Raw genomic sequence first — 17,715 nt, 5'->3', positions numbered from 1 at the left:
AACCTGTCTTCCTTCCTACCAAGTTAACCACAGATATCCAATTCTTCTATGTGTTGTATATGTACTCAAGTTGCCTTATGTATCTCTCACATCAGCTAAGACATAGTGCCTGCAAAATGAAGTATTTTAAGTATTTCCTGAATTAGCAATAAAAGGTGCTAAATAAATTAGCAGTCAAAAGCTATATACATTACTCAACAACATCCCATAGCCTCCAACATTTCCATCATTCAGTTCAGTTCAATTCAGTTCACTTCAGGCCCTCAGTCGTGTCTAAGTCTTTGAAACCCCATGAATCACAGCATGCCAGGCTTCCCTTTCCATCACCAAATCGCAACGTTCATTCAAACCCACCTCCTTCGAATTGGTGATGCCATCCAGCCATCTCATTCTCTGCCGTTCCCTTCTCCTCCTGCCACCAATCCCTCCCAACATCAGAGTCTTTTCTAGTGAATCAACACTTCGCATGAGGTGGCCAAAGTATTGGAGCTTCAGCATTAACATCAGTGTTTCCAATGAATACCCAGGACTGATCTCCTTTAGAATGGACTGGTTGGTTCTCCTTGCAGTCCAAGGGACTCTCAAGATCTTCTCCAAAACCACAGTTCAAAAACATCAATTCTTCAGCTATTAGCTTTCTTCACAGTCTAACTCTCACATCCATACATGATCCCTGGAAAAAACATAGCCCTGGCTAGATTGACGTTTGTTGGCAAAGTAATATCTCTGCTCTTTTATATGGTCTCTAGGTTGATCATAACTTTCCTTCCAAGGAGTAATCTTCCTTTAATTTCATGACCACAATCAGCATCTGCAGTGATTTTGGAGCCCAAAAATAAAGTTTAACACTGTTTCCAATGTTTCCCCATCTATTTCCCATGACGAGATGGGACCAGATGCCATGATCTTAGTTTTCTGAATGTGGAGCTTCAAGCCAACTTTTCACTCTCCTCTTTCACTTTCATTGAGAGTCTTTTTAGTTCCTCTTCACTTTCTGCCATAAGCGTGGTATCATCTGCATATCTGAGGTTATTGATATTTCTCCCAGCAATCTTGATTCCAGCCTGTGCTTCTTCCAGACCAGCTTTTCTCATGATGTACTCTGCATAGAAGTTAAATAGGCAGGGTGACAATATACAATTTTGACACACTCCTTTTCCTATTTGGAACGAGTCCGTTGTACATTGTCCAGTTCTAACAGTTGCCTCCTGACCTGCATACAGGTTCCTCAAGAGGCAGGTCAGGTGGTCTGGTATTCCTATCTCTTTCAGAATATTCCACAGTTTGTTGTGATCCACACAAAGGTTTGGCATAGTCAATGAAGCAGAAATAGATGTTTTTCTGGAACTCTCTTACTTTTTCCATGATCCAACCGATGTTGGCAATTTGATCTCTGGTTCCTCTGCCTTTTCTAAAACCAGTTTGATCATCTGGAAATTCATGGTTCACGTATTGGTGAAGCCTGGCTTGGAGAATTTTGAGCATGATTTTACTAGTGTGTGAGACGAGTGCAATTGTGCAGTCGTTTGAATATTCTTTGGCATGGCCTTTCTTCGTGATTGGAATGAAGAATGACCTTTTCCAGTCCTGTGGTCACTGCTGAGTTTTCTAAATTTGCTGGCATATTGAGTGCAGCACTTTCACAGTATCACCTTTCCGGATTTGAAGTAGCTCAACTGGAATTCTGTCACGTCCACTAGCTTTGTTCGTAGTGATGCTTTCGGCCGACTTTACTTCACATTTCAAGATGTCTGGCTCTAGGTCAGTGATCACACCATCGTGACTATCTTGGTTGTGAAGACCTTTTTTTGTACAGTTCTTCTGTGTATTATTGTCACCTCTTCTTAATATCTCCTGCTTCTCTTAGGTCCATACTATTTCTGTCCTTTTTCGAGTCCAGTTTGGCATGAAACGTTCCCTTGGTATCTCTAATTTTCTTGAAGAGATCTCTTGTCATTCCTATTCTGTTCTTTTCCTCTATTTCTTTGCATTGATCGCTGAGGAAGGCTTTCTTATCTCGCCTTGCTATTCTTTGGAACTCTGTATTCAGATGTTATATCTTTCCCTTTCCCCTTTGCTTTTCTTCTTTTCACAGATATTTGTAAGGTCTCCTCAGACAGATATCTTGCTTTTTTGTATTTCTTTTCCATGAGGATGATCTTGGTCCCTGTCTTCTTTACAATGTCACGAACCTCTGTCCATAGTTCATCAGGCACTCTATCTATCAGATATAGTCCCTTAAATCTATTTCTCACTTCCACTATATAATCATAAGGGATTTGGTTTAGGTCATACCTGAATGATCTCTAGGTTTTCCCTAATTTCTTCATTTTAAGTCTGAATTTGGTAAAAACGAGTTCATGATCTGAGCCACAGTCAGTTCCTGGTCTTATTTTTGCTAACTGTATAGAATTTCTCCATCTTTGGATGCAAAGAATATAACCAATCTGATTTTGGTGTTGACCATCTGGTGATGTCCATGTGTAGAGTCTTGATTTGTGTTGTTGAAAAAGGTTGCTTGCTATGACCAGTGCGTTCTCTTGACAAAACTCTATTAGCCATTGTCCTGCTTCATTCCGTGCTCCAAGGCCAAGTTTGCCTGTTACTCCAGGTGTTTCTTGACTTCCTACTTTTACATGCCAGTGTTCTATAATGAAAAGGACATCTTTTTAGGGTTCTAAAAGGTCCTGTAGGTCTTCATAGAACTTTTCAACTTCGCTTCTTCAGCGTTACTGGTTGGTGCATAGGCTTGGATTACTTTAATAGTAAATGGTTTTTATTGGAAATGAACAGAGATCATTCTGTCTTTTTGGAGACTGTATTCATGTACAACATTTCTGACTCTTTTGTCGACCATGATAGCTCCTCCCTTTCTTCTAAGGGGTTCCTACCCACAGTAGTAGGTATAATGGTCGTCTGAGTTAAATTCATCCATTCCAGTCCATTTTAGTTCACTGATTCCTACAATGTCTACTTTCACTTTTGCCATCTTCTGTTTGACCACTTCCAATTTGCCTTGATTCATAGACCTCACATTCCAGGTTCCTATGCAATGTTGCTCTTTGCAGCTTCGAACCTTCACCAGTAACACAAACAACTGGGTACTGTTTTTACTTTGGCTCCATCCCTTCACTATTTCTGGAGTTTTTTTCTCCAGTGATCAACAGGAGCATACCGGGAACATACCACCCTGGGGAATTCCTCATTCAGTATCCTATTATTTTGCCTTTTCATACTGTTCATGGTGTTCTCAAGGCAAGTATACTGAAGTGGTTTGCCACTCCCTTCTCCAGGGACCACATTCTGTCAGACTTCTCCACCATGTCCTCCCGTCCTGGGTGGCCCCACATGGCATGGCTTAGATTCTTTGAGATAGACAAGGCTAACCATCATTGACTTTTATTTTTTACTGAGAATTTAGTAAGGTGTTCTGTCTTCATTTTAATGCAATGTATAGGTTTGTCATAGCTTTTACATCCAAAAGCAAGTGACATTATTTTGATGACTGCAATCACTCTTCTTAGTTATCTTCGAGCCAAAGGAAATGAAGCCTGTCACTGTTTCCACATATTTCACTTGAGTTCAGTACAGTCTCAGTCGTGTCCTACTCTTTGCTACCCCATGAATTACACCACGTCAGGCCTCCCTGTCCATCACCAACTCCTGGGGTTCACTCAAACTCATGTCCATCGAATCGGTGATGCCATCCAGCCATCTCATCCTCTGCCATCCCCTTCTCCTCCTGCCCCCAATTCTCCCAACATCAGAAGCTTTCCCAGTGAGTCAACTCTTCACATCACGTGGCCAAAGTATTGGAGTTTGAGCCTCAGCCTCAGTCCTTCCAATGAACTCCTAGAACTGATCTCCTATAGAATGGATTTGTTGGATCTCCTTGCAGGGACTCTCAATAATCTTCTCCAGCACCACAGTTCAAATGCATCAGTTCTTCTGCACTTCCTCTTTACTTTCTGCCATAAGGGTGATGTCATCTGCATATCTGAGGTTATTGATATTTTTCCCAGCAATCTCGATGCCAGCCTTACTTCTTCCAGTCCAGCGTTACTCATGATGTACTCTGCATAGAAGTTAAATAGGCAGGGTGAAAGTATACAACCTTGACGTACTCCTTTTCCTATTTTGAACCTGTCTGTTGTTCCATGTCCAGTTTTAACTGTTGCTTCCTGATCTGAATACAGGTTTCTTAAGAGGCAGGGCAGGTGGTCTGGTATTCCCGTCTCTTTCCGAATTTTCCAGATTTTATTGTGATCCACATAGTCAAAGGCTTTGGCATAGTCAATGAAGCAGAAATAGATGTTACTCTGCAACTCTCTTGCTTTTTTCATGATCCAGAGGATGTTGGCAATTAGATCTCTGGTTCCTCTGCCTTTTCTAAAACCAGCTTGACCATCTGGAGGTTCACATATTGCTGAAGCCTGGCTTGGAGAATTTTGAGCATGACGTTACTAGCGTGTGATGTGTGTGCAATGGTGTGGTAGTTTGAGCATTCTTTGGCATTGCCTTTCTTTGGGATTGCGATGAAGAATGACATTTTCCAGTCCTGTGGTCATTGCTGAGTTTCTCAAATTTGCTCCAAATTGAGTGCAGCTCTTTCACAGCATTTGAAAAAGCTTAACAGAAATTCCATCATCTCGACTAGCTTTGTTCTTAGTGATGCTTTCTAAGGCCCACTTGACTTCACATTCCAAGATGACTGGCTCTAGGTCAGTGATCACACCATCGTGATTATCTTGGTTGTGAAGATGTTTTCTCTACAGTTCTTCTGTGTTTTCTTGCCACCTCTTTAATATCTTTTGCTTCTTTTAGTTCCATACCATTTCTGTCCTTAATCGAGCCCATTTTGCATGAAATGTTCCCTTGTTATCTCAATTTTCTTCAAGAGATCTCTCGTCTTTCACACTCTGTTGTTTTCCTCTATTTCTTTGCATTGATCACTGAGAAAGGTTTACTTATCTCTCGTTGCTATTCTTTGGAACTCTGCATTCAGATGCTTATATCTTTTTTTCTCCTCAGCTTTTCCCTTCTCTTCTTGTCACAACTATTTGTAAGACTTCCTCCGACAGCCATTTTGCTTTTTTGCATTTCTTTTCCATGGGGATTGTCTTGGTCCCTGTCTCCTGTACAATGTCTAGAACCTTCGTCCATAGTTCATCAGTCAATCTATCAGATTTAGTCCCTTAAATCTATTTGTCATTTCCACTGTATAATCATAAGGGATTTGATTTAGGTCATATTTGAATGGTTGAGTGATTTTCCCTACTTTCTTCAATTTAAGCCTGAATTTGGCAATAAGGGGTTCATGATCTGAACCACACTCAGCTCTGGTCTTCTTTTTGCTAACTTTATAGAATTTCTTCACTTTGGCTGCCAAGAATATAATCAATCTGTTTTTGGTGTTCACCATCTGGTGATGTCCGTATGTCGAGTCTTCTCTTCTGTTGCTGAAAGGGGTTGTTTGCTATGACCAGTGTGATCTCTCTGCAAAATTCTATTAGTTTTTGTTCTGCTGCATTCCGTGCTCCAAGGCCAAATTTGGCTGTAACTCCAGGTCTTTTTTAATTTCCTACATTTGCATTCCAGGTCCCTATAAAGAAAAGGACATCATCTTTAAGTGTTAATTCTAAACGGTCTTGTAAGTCTTCATAGAACCATCCACTCTCTGCATTTTGTGTTACTGGTTGGGGCATAGGCTTGGATTACTGTAATATTGAATGGTTTGTCTTGAAATGAACAGAGATCATTCTGTTCATTTGGAGATTGCATCCAAGTACAGCATTTCAGACTATTCTGTTGACCATGATATCTACTCCATTTCTTCTATGGGATTCCTGCCCACAGTAGTAGATATAATGGTCATCGGAGTTAAATTTACCCATCTAGTACATTTTAGTTTACTGATTCCTAGAATGTCTACGTTCACTCTTGCCATCTCCTGTTTGACCACTTCCAATTTGCATTGATTCATGGACCTCACATTCCAGGTTCCTATGCAATATTGCTCTTTGCAGCATTGGACCTTGCTTCTATCACCAGTCACATCCACAACTTGGTACTGTTTCTGCTTTGGCCTCCATCCCTTCATTTTTTCTGAAGTTATTTGTCAACTGATCTCCAGTAGCATATTGGGCACCTACCGACGTGGGGATTTCCTAATTCAGTATCCAATATTTTGCCTTTTCATACTGTTCTTGGGGTTCTCGAGGCAAGTATACTGAAGTGGTTTGTCATTCCCTTCTCCAGTGGACCACATTCTGTCAGACCTCTCCACCATGACCTGCCAATCTTGGGTGGCCCCACACAGCATGGCTTAGTTTTACTGAGTTAGACAAGGCTGTGGTCCGTGTGATCAGATTGACTGTTTTTCTGTGATCACGATTTTAGTGTGTCTGCCCTCTGACACACTCTCGCAATACGTATCATTTTATTTGGGTTTCTCTTAACTTGGTTGTCGGGTATCACTTCATGTCTGCTCCAACAAAGCACAGCCATTGCACCTTACCATGGACGAGAGGTGTCTCCTCACGGCCGCTCCCTCCTGATTTTGAACGTGGAGTAGATTCTCTCAGCCCTCCTGTGCCCAAACAGCCAGTGCCACTTGGACATTGGATAGCTCCTGTCGGCCGACACTCCTGGCCTCAGGAGTGGGTAGCTCATCTCAGCCACTGCAGAGAAACACTTTTATTTAAGAAACCAAATAGATTTACTGATGTGATTTATCTTCATAAAAATTCATTAGGAATGAGATTTTGCAGGCTTATGGTTTTGGTTGCTATTTATGTAAGGAGCCTGTATTTTAAGATCATGCTGAAGTAAACACTGGTTGAACATTACGCTTCATTTGCTAGGAGACCAGTTACTTTGTGATGTAACAGGCACCCGTCCATCGCTAGGAGACCAGTGACTTTTTGAACCACTCTTATGGTCTAGGGAGTTTCTCTCTGTAGGAGAGCCAAGCAGCATTTGAATTTGCAGTGTGTAAAATAAAAAAAGTGAGAAACGTGTCTGAATAAAGATTTTTCTGAGATGGCACATATTTCTTCAGAAATTCAAGATGTGCCTCCTAACGATGAATGCCCTGGTTCGGAAACCTCCATCAGACCTTTGTATGATTATGCACTTGCTGGGGACTCGGTTTTGCAATCTCTTATTGAAGAATATGCTTTTCAGGCTTTGTCTGATGAAGTTCTGATGAAAAAGCCACGTTACATATTTTCTGTCTCTGAAACAGGTGAGCTGAATGATTTTCTTTCACTCACTTTTCCACAAAAATTGTATAATATTATTGAAAGTGTTCAATTTGAATCTATTTGGTGGGATGAGAGTGGCACTTGTATTTTGATCAATGAAGAACTCTTCAAGAAAGAAGTCTTGGAAAGAAAGGCACCTTTCAGAATACTTGAAACCAATAAAATGAAAAGTTTAGTTCGACAGCTGAACCTTTATGGGTTTAGTAAAAAGCGACAACCTCTTCAAAGATTAGCTTCACTATCTGACTTTCTGGAAGAAGAAAACAACATCTCTCTTTTGAGCAAGGTATTCCAAAATTTTCGCTTATTGGGAATATGTAAGTTTAAATCATGTGACCTAGAAAGCATGTTACCATATGTAGCTAAAACAGAATTTAAAATTGAGATAGCATATTGTTGAAAAAGCTTTATTTTTTGAAGTTGAGAACAGCTGGAGGATATATTTGATGTTTAACAAATTTTCCGGTCAATTTGAAACAAGATATAAGTCTTCAAGAAATTTAAAGTTGCATTTACTCTATATATACAACATATTTTTCGTTTAAAAGCATAATTGTTTCTACCATGTTAGTTGTTAAAACTAATCTGGAGGCGTTTTATTTGATGCAATTTAATTGGTATCATTAAAGGAATATTTTTTTTCTTTTTTAATTTACTTAATTAGATGCTGATTACTTTACAATATTGTATTGGTTTTTTCATACATTGACATGAATCTGCTCTGGGTGTACATGTGTTCCCCATCTTGAACCCTCTCCCACCTCCCTCCCCATCCCATCCCTCTGGTTCATCCCATGACACCAACCCCGTGCATCCTGTATCATGCATCAAACCTGGACTTGTGATTAGTTGCACATATGATAATATACATGTTTCAATGCCATTCTCCCAAATCATCCCACCCTCGCCCTCTTCCACAGAGCCCAAAAGATTGTTGTATACATCTGTGTCTCTCTTGCTTTCTCGTGTACAGGGTTATCGTTATCACCTTTCTAATTTCCATATATATGTGTTAGTATAATGTATTGGTGTTTTTCTTTCTGCCTTACTTCATTCTGTAAATTAGGCTCCAGTTTCATCCACATCATTGGAACTGATTCAAATGTATCCCTTTTAATATACACCTTTGTTTACATGCACCATAGCTTTTTTATCCATTTGGCTGCAGATGGACATCTAGGTTGCCTCCATGTCCTGGCTATTATAAACAATGCTGCGATAAATTTTGTAGCACATGTGTTTCTTTCAATTCTGGTTTCCTCGGTGTGTATGCCCAAGAGTGCGTATGCTGGGTCCTATGGCAGCTCTATTTCTAGATTTTTAAGGAATCTCCACACTGTTCTCCATAATGGTTGTGCTGTTTGCTTTCCCACCAAGAGTGTAAGAGGGATCCCTTTTCTCCACACCCTCTCCAGCATTTATTGCTTGTAGATTTTGGATAAAAACCATTCTGACTGGCGTGAAATAGTACCTCACTGTGGTTTTCATTTGCATTTCTCTGATTACGAGTCATGTCGAGTATCTTTTCCTGTGCTTGTTAGCTTTCTGTATGAAGGAATACACTTTTATAGTTTAGCTTTTATGGCAGTTTTACCTTGGTTTATAAAGAAACTAAATAATTGTATCCTTTGACTTTATTACAGATCTACTATAATCCAAATTTCAAAAGAGGCTCTCCTCAACTTTTAGTAGGAATAAAATGAAGAGTTGGGATTAACAATGTGTCTGTAATATCTTCATTAGTTCGAGATTGCTAGAAGCATGTTAAAGCAAGTGTCAACATAGGTGGTCGTAACTCTGATTTTCTTCCTGAAACTAGTGGAGAGAGTACATTTTCAGCCTCCACCAGTTTAAGTGTGCTTTTCAAACAAAAGCCTCACACCAGCCAGATGGTCGCTAATACAAGAGATCTAGCTCTGTGTGACTTACATTCCCCATAATCAATATCAGTTAGCCAACAGAACAGATTTTGGGAGATCAACCTGCTGTTTTAAATCAGTTGAGCATTTTTAAGTTGCACTCACATAGCAGCTACACTCAGGTAAATGGACACGTTGAGGATTTGCCTACTACAACTACATCTTCTTCTCAGAACCACATTGTATCTCCATTACAGAGCAGTTTTTATGAACTGAGGGTGGAATATTCTGTTTCCAGATTAGATAATTTGATATGTCAGCCCATGATAGTCTTTTTCATAACCTTCAAAAGAGAGGCAACTCATGGCCCTCAGTGCCAATGATCACTTGTTCATCTGCCTCCTCTCTTTCAAGTCAACTCATCAAGAATCATCGTTATGTGAAAACCATGCTAATTAAAACGGACCTATCTAATAAATGTCAGATTATGGAGCATAATGAAGAACTAAAAGGCCTCTTGTTGAAAGTGAAAGAGGAGAGTGAAACGGTTGTCTTGAAGCTCAACATTCAGAAAGCAAAGATCATGGCATTTTGTCCCATCACTTCATAGGAAATAGATGGGAAAACAGTGGAAGCAGTGTCAGACTTTATTTTTTGGGGCTCCAAAATCACTGAAGGTGCTCATTGCAGACATGATTGAAAGACGCTTACTTCTTGGAAGGAAGGTTGTGACCGGCCTAGATAACATATTGAAAAGCAGAAATATGACTTTGTCAACCAGGGTCCGTCTAGTCAAGGCTATGGTTTTTCCTGTGGTCATGTATGGATGTGAGAGTTGGACTGTGAGAAAAGCTGATCACCAAAGAATTGATGCTTTTGAAGTGTGGTGCTGGAGAAGACTCTTGAGAGTCCGTTGGACTGCAAGGAGATCCAACCAATCCATTCTAAAGGCGATCAGTCCTGGGTGTTCATTGGAAGGACTGATGCTAAAACTGAAACTCCAATATTTTGGCCACTTCATGGAATGAGTTGACTCACTGGAAAAGACTCTGATGCTGGGAACGATTGTGGGCAGAAGGAGAAGGGGATAACCAAGAATGAGATGGCTGGATGGCATCACCGACTGAATGGAAATGAGTTTGAGTGAACTCCACGTGTTGATGATGGACAGGGAGGCCTGGCATGTTCGCAAATTCATGGGGTCGCAAAGAGTCAGAGAAGAATGAGCGACTGAACTGCCTAACTGACCGACGATGTAGTCAAATTTGCTACCTTTGTATAGTATCACCTTAAAGATGATTCCATTTGCTATTTCGTTGCCATGTACTGATTATTCGTTCTCAGTCCCTTTACCTTTTTTCATGTTCTGCTTTGAGTGGTACGTCCTTCTCCAAAAGTACAGGAATGATCCACTTAGTAATCTGTGAGAACTTGGAAAAGACATGAACAAGGACATTCAATATATCATACTGAAAATCTACTGTTTTTGTTCCCTCCTGAAACAAAAACAGTACTAACATGTACTAACATTATTAACCTGTACTTCAATTGTCCTACCAAGGGAAACCTGGTTAAATGGTCCATTTCCTTTGCTATCAATTCTCATATGGCTTTAAAATATCAGTACCTGTCATTCTCCAAAGCTTATAGAGAAAATAACTCAATACCTTAGGGAAGCATTGTACATGAATTCAATTTTCTTTCCTTTATTGTATTTACTTTATAATTATTGCCTAAAATTATAAAACTGAAAACAAAAATTAAGTGAGATAAATACAGAAGATTGGGGCAAAAAGTAGAAAAATTGATGGGACAAGGTCAGTGTATGAAATTGGATGCTTAAAATATAAAAAGCAAATGTGTCACTGACGGGGCTAAAGAGGTAAATATGACTTCAATATTGTCACACTACCACATTGTTTTCGTTTTATCAAATCACAGAATATTTTTTGATGCAAAATACTCTAAGATCCCATGGGATGTAGAACTAAGTTCTATCTTTTGAAACATTCTGATTTAAAATGTCACTAGAGTGAAATCATTTAACTACAAAATAGCTTCCAACATTAGGCCTAGAAACAGATAATAGAGAACTCTGTGCTTTTCATAGGTGTCCTTCATGAGTCCTGTTTTCTTTTCCTTTCATAATTGTGTTTTGGGCAAGTAAGATTGTGACTTGGCTTGTGTGTGTGTGTGTGTGTATCAGATTAAGAATGTGATAAGTGTACGCCTGGGTTCTCTTTTGGACTTTTATGTTAGAGATTTTGGCTGAAGAAATGGCTAATTCAATACCATAAAGAGGTACAAATTAAAATGCCCATTCATCCACCTCATTAGAATTGGTTCAAATGCATTCTTTTTAATTGCTGAGTAATACTCCATTGTATATATGTATCAATGCTTTCTTATCCATTCATCTGCAGATGGACATCTACGTTGTTTCCATGTCAAGTCTGCTTTAGTATTTCAAAGTACAAGACAAATGGATGAGTCTCAGAAATTGAAAGTATTTCGGTAATAACCAAGCTACTCCACCCTAACATACTTAAAATCAATGTCACTGTCACAATCAGCCCACCAAAAGTTGAGAGGGGCCTTAGAAGTCTGTGATGTCTGGCAATAACAAAAACACCCACCAAATAATTTAGCAATACCAGAGAAGCTAAGTAGATGTGTGGAGTTTCAACCAGGCCTTCCTATAATGGGATACTACCTTCCTATAGGAAGTGGCACACTCACCAATATGAATAACATTCTTAGGGATCAAAGAAACTAATGATAAAATCTGTAATTCCGTTCCTACATGGTAGAAGTGGCCTTCCCCCTTCAAAAGAGTATCAGTTAAAGTAGACAATTAAATAGAAGTGATAACATGGCCACAGACTTCTTAGATAAAATCTTAAATATCCAAGCCCTACCACACTGATAAGATGATAACTATACAGGAATTCTGGTTTCATCTCTGTGTGGCAATCATCATATAATGGTTTTGAAATATGTATATTATCATATGTGCAAGGAATCGCCAATCCATGTTTGATGCATGATATAAGATGGTCAGGCTTGGTGTACTGGGATGAACCAGAGGTATGGAATGGGGAGGGAGGTGGGAGCTGGGTTCAAGATGGGGAACCCATGTACACCAGGGGCAGATTCAGGTCAATGTATGACAAAATGAATACAATAATGAAAAGTAATTAGCCTCCAATTAAAACAAATTTAAAAAAATATGTATACTTGAGAGGCACTGATAGTGCAAATCTATTAAGGCAAAAGTCTTGAGATCTGATTCGAAAGGAAGACTGTGTATTCCCTGTCTTCAGTTTTATGGGACTTCACATGCATTCACACAGTTCCACAATTGTTAAATTCATCTGAAGACGAAAAATGTGACATTAAGAGAAGAGGAATGGTCTATTTACAGAGAAGGCAAGTAGCAAAGTTTAAATAGATAAAGTCTCCTACCTACATCCATGCTTCTTAATGTAACCCCATGTAAACCTTCCTAAGGGCAACTAGGATACACAAGTCAAAGATGCTTCTCCCAGGATTACAGAGTATGGTTGAGAAGATAATAGTTTGCTTAACTCTCACCTCATCCTTTAAATCAAATATTAGCCTTTTAACACATCAGAGATGGGAAGCTCTAGCAGATAATTTACAGACAATACCTCCTTCTGCCTAAGACCAAGGTTGCAGATACAAATGGCAGGTGGAATGAGGATGCTGTCTTAGGATACCACATGACTCCGCAGGAGTTCTCCTTTTCTGGGAAGCTCTCCAAAAACATTGTGAGAAGTACAATGTGAGGGAGGAAAAGAAGGAAACTGACAAGAGCTTTGTTCTTTCTAATTGTCCTGAATATCACTTATCATCCCAGGTACAATGACAGGCTTAACATGCTATCTAAACTATCTCCCAGCCCTGCCAAGACTAACTTTATGATGTAGTTCAGTCACTCAGTCTTGTCTGATTCTTTCTGACTACATGTACAGCAAGAACCCTGGGCTCACCTGCCTTTCAAGTCTCCAAGAGCTTTCTGAAATCCTTGACCTTTGAGTCAGTGATGCTTTGAGGCCATCTCATCCTATGCCGTTCCCTTCTTCTCCTGTGCCCACTCTTTCCCAGCATCGGTTTCTTCCCAGTGATTTTGCTCTAGGACTCATGTGGCCGATATATTGGCTCTTCATGTTCAGCATTGGTCCTTCTGAGACAGTCAGAGATGGCTTCCTTCACGCTTTTCCAGTTTGAACTCCACGCTCACCACGGAACTCTCACACATCTTCTCCAGGCGTTGTTGCAAAGCATCAATATTATGGCACTCAGTTCTTGTGGTTCTGCTCATTCCTCCACTCGTTCCTCCTGAAAATCAACTTTGACTAGTCAGGTCTTTCTCAGTAAGCTCTCAGCTTTTTAACATGGTGTCTAGGTTGGTCACAGCTTTTCATCAAAGTGCGAGTTCCTTTAAATTTCATGGCTGCAGTCAATTCAGCAGTGATATCGGAGGTCAAGAAAGGGAAACCTGTCACTAATCCAAATGTATCCCATCAATATATCTCAAAATGATGGGACCAAATTCCATGAGCTTATTTTTTGTGAGTGTTTGTTTTTTATATTGAGCTTTAATCTATCTTTTCCACTCTCCCCTTTCACCTTCATCAGAAGGCTCTTTACTTCATGGTATATTTCAGCCATTTGTATGTTGTCATCTTATAACTCAGGTTATTCATTCTTCTCACAGTAATTTTGTTTCCAGCTTCAGAATCTTTCAGCATATTACTTTCCATGATGCACTCTGTTCAGAAGTCAAATGAGCTGGGTGACAATATATAGCCTTGATGTATTTCCTTCCCTTTTATGTACCAGTTCATGGTTCCTTTTGCAATTCCCACTGCTGTGTCTTCAGCTGCATGCACTTTCCCAGGAAACCGGTAAGGTGGTCCCATATTCTTCTCTCTTTAAGAATGTTCCACAGTTTGTAATAACCCACACAGTCGAAGGGCTTCCCTGGTGGCTCAAATGTTAAAGCATCTGCCTGCAATGGGGCAGACTCAGTTTTTATCTCTAGGTCTAGAAGATCCCCAGGAAAAGGAAATGGTAGGCTACAGTCCATGGGGTCACATAGAGTCAGACAGTACTGAATGACCTCATTTTCACATGCAGTCTATGCCAGTAAAAGAGACAATAAAGTAAATGTAGATAATTTTATGAAATCCCCTTGCTTCTATGATCCAAACTCCAATTAAGGTTTACCTTTAGATTAAATGACTAACTTCACCTGCCTGTTTTGCTTTGTTTTGTTTTACACCCTTTTTTTCTCTGTGTCTCTCTTTCAAGCTATCATCTACTAATTGTTACATTCCTGGGCCCTTGCATCTACCTATACAATAATTAAATTATGCCCATGCCACTCTCTGACCTTTGACATCCACTTAAAATATTTAAGTTTCCAGAGCTGAAATAAGGAATCTGTATTCTGGGAAAATCTCAGGACAGTTTGACAAATAGCTAGATATTTTCAGGGAGTGAATTTTTGAGCCGAATTACTGTAGCACCTCTTATCTGGGAAAGAATATAGTTCCTCAAGCTGATGACAATTCTTAATTAGCAGAAATTTCAGGAAACATAAATGTGCTTATTTGCATGTCCACAATCAATAAAGTACCAATTACGTATGTATGTATGTAACCTATCCCATCAAACTGATTAATTCATGTCAAGTAAAGTTTGTTCCTTCACCGGCAAGCTTAAAGGAATTATAGAGCTAGCCTAGAAATAAGAAGAGAAGTTTTGATTTCGCAAAAATAAGAGGACGTTGAGTGCAAATCTCTTCATGGAGGCATTACAAATAATCCTTCTATAAAGACAATACTTCCTCCAGAGCATCAAATGAATATAAACAGAAGACCATGCTCAACAGTGAGGTCTATATGGAAACTAGACATAACTGGGAAGAATGGAGGGAAGATGGGAAGAGGATGAGAGGGATAAAACCAAGTTTCTGTTTTGGGGTGTGAGATGGAGAAGCAGGATTAAGGATTCAGGCAAGTCACCTCACTAAACTTAATTTAATTTTGACTGAAAGGAAGCAAGGTGAAGAAGCTGATGAAATATAGTTTCCCTAGAGTGAAAATCGAACAGAGAATGTGTGGTGTGGTCCTTCACGCCCCATATGGCAGGTCAGGTCAACTAGTGTACATAGGGCCTGGAAGATCAAATATGGGGTTAGAAAGACAACCTGGGAGGGAACTGCTTTTGACTATGTGGAGATGGAGTTACGCATCTGGGACAACAAATTGTGTAGAAAGGAGTGCCTTTTGAAAAATCCAAAACTGACTAGGACCTTAGGGCTCAGTCACATGGTGACAGCATTGAATTTCCCCCTCATGCCACATGCTGAGACCTACTATCAGGCAATAGAAAAAGACTAGCTAGAACTATCACGCATGCTTCTGCCACCACAGGCTAGAAACCTTTCCCATTAGGGCCATAATTTTATTGCCCATGGTCGCTGGCTTCTCTGAAAAACTGACACCACCAGGATTTCTACAGCCTCAGCAGCTGTACCTCTTGCTCCTGTGTTCACCAGGGCATACCCAAGTGTTCCACAAGGGTTTGGGGGCAGCCTTCTCTGGTGACAACATGGAGAGGTTGTTATCAAAATACATCTGAGACTCAGGATCAGGGAAATGAAGGAAAAGGATTGAAAACTTTCCCACCAGCTGAGCAAGCCACAGATGAAATACATGCAATCAACTCTGCAGATGCTTTCTCTATGGGATAAAAAAGGACAACAGATTTCCAATGAATGAAAATACCCAGGCTCTTGCAGCTCTCAGAACCAATAGGAGTTATCCAAGTTTAGAGTCTGACCTGTCCCTACTGAAGATCCAGAGTTAAGTTCTGCCCACATTTGGGCGAGTTTTCTAGAGAGGTGGATTTGTGCTGTGGCTCATGTTCAGGACCAGAACCCTGACACAATGGACCCGAGGTAACATTCATTGTACTTACTATGTTTTGCTATGCCGTGTGGTGGTTCACTGTTTGTCTCACTTGAAAGCTTTCTTATTATTCTTGCTTATTTGGTGTTTTAAGATTGTTTATATCCTGTATATTTTTTGGTATGTATCTATTGGGCACTTTCTTTTCCTGCTTTCTGTGCCTTTTGTTGATGTTGTTTCTTCTCATTTTTGTTTTAATAAATATATATTTCCATATTTACTGTGATTTTCTCTTGTTCTGTGGGAAAGCTCTTATCATTTTGTCAGAGTTTTTTTTTTTTTTTTTTCCCCTTTATTCTTTAGGTGTCACTAAGCTCTGGTGTTGATTTATGTCTTACAAGTTATTTATTTAGTTCTATTGTTGATTCTGTGTTCTTCTCTATTGTCATTACTGATTCTGTTATATTTCCTGTGGTTTGATATTTATTTCTTACCATTTGTCTGTCTTCATTTGTTCCTTCTGTTTTATCTTTTACTATGTGATCTTGGTTCTTTGACCGGAAGTTGGGCCTGATCACCGAGGGCTTCAGCATTGTATCATAGACCACCAGAGAATTCCCAGCTCGAAATAATATTAATTAGTGAGAGTCTCAATAAAGACCTCCATGTGAAACGAAGAACCATTCAACCCAGAAGCCTATACTATCCAGAGCTGTTGGTTCACACCACACAAAATGCAAGACAGAAACACAAGCCAAATCATTCCCAGATGGACTGTCTAAAGTACACTAAACCCATACACACCTTCAAAAGACCCCTCTGACACGGTCCCACCATGAAAGAGAGAGAAACATCATCAGCGGCAACAATAATGTAATTGCCAGTCCCTCCTCCTTCAAGGACACACAAACCACTTGACCAAGCTATCCACTCACGATACAGACTGGAAGCAAATACTAACATCCTGCACCCTGGGAAGAAAAGACCAGTTACATAGTAAGCTAAACAAAGCTGAAGACAGTAAAGTATTTTGCAGGCAAAGAAACAAGGTAAAACACATAAGACTTAATTAAAGAGGAAATAGAAATTGTTGCAGAAAAATAATTGACAGTAACGATAGTAAAGATGATCAAACCTCTCAGAAAATAAATGGAGATCATGCAGGAAATATTTAAGAAGGGCATGGAACAACTAAACAACAAGAAATGGATGATAGCACAATAACTGCCATACGTCTACTGTAGGCTCTTCCATTCCTTTGGAAAGCAGAAGCCAGAACAAGATTGGAAAATAATTATCTTCCAATTTTTAAATGAAGTATTAAAAGAAAACAAACCTTAAATAACAAGCAGATCTGACAAATCAACTGATACTAAAATAGATTTCACCCAAAACCAGAAGAATGCAGTTTCTTCGCAAGGTTAAATGAAATATTTCTGAATAAATCACAAACTGCATCACTAATCAGGACTTGGTAAATTTAAGATAATCAAAATTGTGTCAAGCATTTTTCTTTTTAACCACAGTGTTATGATTTATATGTCATTCATGGGTGCGGGAGAAAAATAAAAACAAATAAACAAGACATAAATAACAAAATAAAAACTTAAAAGCATGAATACATTGAGGTTCATGTATACACCTCTTAAT

The sequence above is a fragment of the Moschus berezovskii genome, chromosome Y (assembly GCF_049115385.1).
Source record: "Moschus berezovskii isolate FMDL1 chromosome Y, NW_MosBer_1.0, whole genome shotgun sequence".
NCBI classification, from domain to species: Eukaryota; Metazoa; Chordata; class Mammalia; order Artiodactyla; family Moschidae; genus Moschus; species Moschus berezovskii.
The sequence above is the reverse complement of the archived record's forward strand: the minus strand, read 5'-3'. Positions refer to the sequence as shown.